We start from the raw sequence: 6,029 nt of genomic DNA, 5'->3' as shown, positions 1-6,029 counted from the left end.
TGATGATGACGACGATGATGATGGCGGCGGCGGCAGCGGCGACCACGACAACGACGATTAGAACGATGATGACGACCACAATGATGGGGGTGTATATAAGCATATCCCGGTCCCTATCTGTCTGAATCTGTCTTTCTTACCCTCTAAACACGCACACATACACGCACGCACGCACACATTCACACACAAATATATATACACACACACACGTGCGCGAGTTAATTCTTTGTTTTTGTACTAATTACATAGTACAATTTTTAATCGTACTATGCCCATGCTGGAGCACTGTATTTTTCTTCTAAAAAAAATTATTTTAAAGAAAAATTTTTTCAAATTTCTTACGGTCTTTTACTAAAAGACGGCTTCTATGACTCGGCCGGCATGTGTTGGGTTGTCCGATAAATTCGTTCGTTTTTCTTTTTTCTCTACTAGGCACTCCATCGTCTTATGTCTAAAAAGGGGCAAAGTTTATTAAAATTTCTAAAACGATGAACAAAAATTGTAGAGTAAGAGCAGAGCTACGAAAAACCTTTCATAAAACACTACAATAAAAAATATTTTTCGGGTTAATTCAAGAAAAATTGGAGAGGGATTAAAACAAAAGAGGGGGGAGGAACAAAAAATAAAACGAACGAATTTATCTAAAAACCGAGTAGCTGTTTAACATGTCCTATTTATGTCCTATTTATGGCTGGCAGTTGCTAAATGTCCCACAATAAAAATTAAAAACTCCCAACTGTCTGTGAAGTTAAGGTGTCGTTTTTGTGTTGTACACCTGAACAATGTTCACAGTTCTGCTCGCTTTAACTTGCTTGACTGACTGACAAAAAGGAAAAATAATTTAAAAAATGGATAGAAAATTGTTCTTGTTAGTGCTAGCAAGGGAAGCAACTCATTGTGTAAAAATAAAAACAAACAGAAAGCAGTTATATAAATAACATTTTTAAAAAATAACAAATTGACTGCAGTATACGTCCGGAGAAGTGTCTCTTTTGGACGTACTATGTTTAAAAACGCAAATATATATCAGAAGCAGACTAAGAGCATCCAGCAGTGGGTGTGGGAATGCTAGATGCGCATTCATGCTTCGTTAGGATTCGTCAGTAGTATGTACCCTCTGCTGATCGCATGTTAAGACAAACTCCGTCGCTACTGATGTCGGAAAATTGTGACTGAAGAATCACTGTTGTTGAAATTAGTTGCCCGGTTGAAGAATAAAAATCCGTTAAATGCAACGGAAGCAGCATTACATTAAGTGTAATACACAGATAGCTATTTTAATCTAATACTTCTTTCGCTGCACATAACAGATTTTTTTTCTTTTAAAGAGCAATTTCAAAATCCCCTCCTATGTAAACATGGAAAAATAAACGTAAAACAAGCTTAAAGAAATGAAAATAAACTATAGGGGCTTACCCCCACCCAGCATGTAACAATGATGGGGGGTATGGTTAGAAATGCATGTTTTATACAATCAGTCATCTGTATTGTGGGAGTTTTGCTCAAAGAGAAATCATAATGACTGCTGACGATGTGAGTGGCAGAAGATGTTGATGAGACACTGCGTATGACAATAATATATTATATGTATGTAAATATAATAAGTTTTGCTATGAAGATGGTCAAAGATGAAAATTCAGGAGAGAGAGAGAGAGTACATGGTTGAGAACTGCTTTATTACAAGTTCAAATATTTTTTTTATTCCCTTAGGGTTTCATATTTCTGAATCACATACGAAAATTGTGAAACAAGCAGAAAGCGATATCGCTTTGACACAAAGTGACTGAGACAGATTACAAATGACTTTTTGCGGTTTATGGCCATCAGTTATTAAGTTTATTTACCCTGTTACTGTATTTCTTTTGAAATACACTGCTTTATTTTCCAATTAATTTTGAGAATAACGCTGAATTTATTAAAATAACTTTGCTATTATTAAGTTGGTGTTTGGAACATAAATTAACACAAAATTTTGAAGGAAGGGTTTTTTTTTAGATTGTTTTAAAACAGGAAGTTTGTATCATAGAAATATGGGCAGATTCAGGCAGGTTGGTACGAAAAGGGTGTGAAAATATCCGGTCAGAAATGGAAGCATTTCAGAGTGTTCATTCATACAATGGGTGAAAACCCAGAGGTTAGAATGATGAGTTGAATTGAAGCAATCCTTGATGGCCCAAATGCACCCGGTGGCACTCAACAGCATCTGAATAGAATGAGAAAAGAAACAATCCACATTCTCTGTTATAGTTCTGCTTCAGCATTTGGCATTATTGCGATCTTGTTTTAATTAAGAGCTTCTCACTTAATTAAGTGCTGCTTCTGTATTCGGATCCTAATTAAGTTTCCATGAATTACATGGTCAATGAAAGCAATATTCGACACACCATGTCTTTTATTCAGACGCATAGTTCGGCTTTTGAAGGCCCATGAATCTCATATCACTTTCATTGTCATTGTCCTGAAGAAAGAGGCCCTAATCACCCTTCTGATCACCTTCTGCTTGGATTTGCCCTTCATTTTAGGGGGTGGGGTTCTTCTTTATCTTTTTTGCTGCTCTACATACCCTTTCAAACAATTTGGAAACAATTTACAGTTTCCATCACCCACGCCTCGTCATGAGATGAATGAAGAGACACAGCTGGCTATAAAAGAGAGACAGGGTGCCTGGTTATTGGTTGCTATGACTGGGTACAAAGCGAATTACTTCACGGTATCCTGAACCATGAGGGGTGGGGCTCTGTGGGACAGGGTCTGCTGTTGCTGTGGCTGCATCAGACAAAGTTCTTTTGCTATCCCCTTGATACCTGTTAACGTTAGTCATGGCCAGAGTAAGGGATCCTTTGTTCCCTTGACTGACCCTTGGCACTAAGAGCATGATGTTCTCTTCTGGGAATTTCATAACTTTGACTGGGAAGACTTAAAGAGAAGCAGAATTCTTGGAAACTTGTATCCAGTGGTTTGTTTTCTTGTTTCCTTCCATTTTGGCATTGCTCTTCATGCGAATAAAAAACTTTCAAATGCTTTTTACACACACATACACACACACAAACACACACATGTATATAAATATATACATGCATACATAGATATATGGATATATGTTGATATATATCAATATACATATACATACATACTTTATACATATATATATATGTGTGTGTGTATGCATGTATGTTTATATATATGTGTGTGTGTGTGTATATATATATATATATATATATATAGGTATGTATGTATACATATATGTGAGTGTGTGTATACATACATTTATATACAACAACTAAGCTTCCTTCACTGGCAGTCTCTTATCACCCTTCTTTCTGCAACCTCAATGAGGAACAGTTTTGGGGTTGTTTTGTGATCTTCCGGCTGATGAGGACTTGTATATCCACTGAAATTCCACCCGGCCACATGGCATTTTTCATGGCCCCCAGAACATTCTCAGGTCCACACAGCACAATGATGACAATGAGTCAGAATCAATGCCATTACATATATCCTTGACTCTGACTCTCGTATTTTGTCATTCCAAATTGTATAGGCAGTTGTACATCACAACTGCTCATGCAGTTTGCTCACTTCGTCCTGACCCCGTGCTTAGAGACTCATATAATTTACTCTGTCTCCAAAAAAACCACCGGCTATAGTGAAGGAAGTCACTTTATGTCCAGTCCCAGCATCCAATGGCCAGGCACCCAAACTCCCTATCAGAAAAAAAGCTTCCATGTTCCTAACAAGACTGATATAGATAATTTATTTTTCTTCTTTGCTCCTTAATAATAGGGTCAGGGAGAACAGCATTATCTTTGGTTATGCAGCTTTGCCATACTGACCTCATTTGTGTGAAAATACTCATGTTCAATTTTTGAGTGTTACTAGTAATGTTTAAAAACGAAGACAAACAATAAGAAATTCCTCACTTCACTTGTTGAAGCTTGTGTGTGTATGTTACCATTATCGCTAATAAAGTCATTATTTTTTTGATTTCATAATGTGAAAATTTTTTTGCCATATTTATCGTATGATAAGAAACAACTTTCCATTTACCATATTTGATGGCATAAAAGACACACGAGTATATTAGATGCGCTTCAATTTCAGCAGCACGTATTAAAAGAGAAAGAATTCTTTTTGTGCATTAAAGCATCAAGTATTTAAAACAATCCAGAAAGTACATAACAAAATAGTACAAAAGTATCTCATTTATAGCAGAAAAGATGTCTATGAAAAGTAAGTAAGCATTACAATTGACTATGAAGCAAGAAATCAGAATGATGAAAATATCCCAGATGATTACAGAAATGAAAATAGCCTAAGGTAGTGAGCATCAGGGACAAAGTTGGGGCAAATATAGGGCCTAGGATGATTTCTGTTTTATTAAAGTTTTCGAAAAACAGAATGTGTGTCTTATTATGCCATCAAATACGGTAATTTGGTGCAAATGGCTGTCGTTTTCCATGTATTTTATGGTCTTTTTTTGTATGTTGTGGTATGTCTTTCTGTTGTTTTAGACACCTATATTCATAAATGTCCAAGGAAAAAACAAAAAAAAAAAAACAAAAACAAACAAAACTATTAAAAGATTTACCTTTCTTGTTTATTTAAATGAAAAATAAACTCCAAACAACTTTCTCAGAATATCCTGCTTTATGTAATCCAAATGAAAAAAAAAACATTTTCCAGCCCTTTTGGTAACAGTAAAATATCCAAACTTACCTAATTATTGCACATAACAACAACAACAATAATAATAATGCAGGATCATTTGTAATAACTGGTACCTATACCTAGTGTGTCATCTGAAGGATTTACTATTGACAGGCTTATATCTAGGGTAATCATAAAGCAGAGGGGACTGAGGGTGTGTATCAGGTCTCTGCTGAGCTTATCTAGTGAGATATAAATGGTTTTGTGAAATAACGAAACCCTATACTGAATTCTTGAAAAGCTATTGACCATGAGTAAAATGATAAATAGGTTCACTGAAATAATCTCTTCATGCCCTCAGAAGTGAAGGTATCCACTTTAAGAAAAAACGTTAACAAAATGCCAATGGAACACATATTTGTCAAGCTGTAACCGATGAAGTGTAAAGACGCAGAAACACTTGTCCTGTAGTTTATAGAAACACGTGTCTGGTCATTTATAGTCCAGCCTGGTATGTTTTCAAACATAAAGGGAATTTCTCTTCTGATATAATCCCCACAACAAATGGCTTCATACATTTAAGTGTGTACGAGCGTGTCAAATATAAATGTACACAGCTTTGCTTGAACTATAAATGGTTAACGTGTGTTTAATTAATTCCAGCTTGAAAAAGCTTTACCCATGTCAGTTCATATTCTTATCTTTTTTTGTTTATGTATAAGAACTGGCCCCCATGCCGGTGGCATGTAAAAAGCACCACCCGACCGTGTCCATTGCCAGCGCCACCCCAACTGGCCCCTGTGCCAGTGGCACATAAAAAGCACCACCCAACCGTGTCCGTTGCCAGTGCCGCCCCGACTGGCCTCCGTGCTGGTGGCACGTAAAAAGCACCATCCGATCGTGGCCGTTGCCAGCCTTGCCTGGCCCCCGTGCCGGTGGCATGTAAAAAGCACCATCCGTCCGTAGCCGTTTGCCAGCCCCGTCTGGCACCTGTGTGGGTGGCACGTAAAAAGCACCCACTACACTCACGGAGTGGTTGGCATTAGGAAGGGCATCCAGCCGTAGAAACACTGCCAGATCAGACTGGGCCTGGTGCAGCCTTCTGGCTTCCCAGACCTCAGTTGAACCGTCCAACCCATGCTAGCATGGAAAGCGGACGCTAAATGATGATGATGATGATGAATGGTGGTTCTTAGTGGACTATTAATAACTATAGCAGCTAACTACTATTAACTGGGAATCACTGTGAGTAGCTTCCCTTGATTGGTTAAAGGTGAATTACTCGATAGAACAACATCCCTTCATCTGATGGTATCCCACAATACTATTCTCAGGTTACTGCCAATGACTTCAAAAAGGTTTATTCCACACATGTTCTCTTT

The sequence above is a fragment of the Octopus sinensis genome, linkage group LG24 (assembly GCF_006345805.1).
Source record: "Octopus sinensis linkage group LG24, ASM634580v1, whole genome shotgun sequence".
Lineage (NCBI taxonomy): Eukaryota > Metazoa > Mollusca > Cephalopoda > Octopoda > Octopodidae > Octopus > Octopus sinensis.
Note: the sequence above shows the minus strand (reverse complement) of the source record.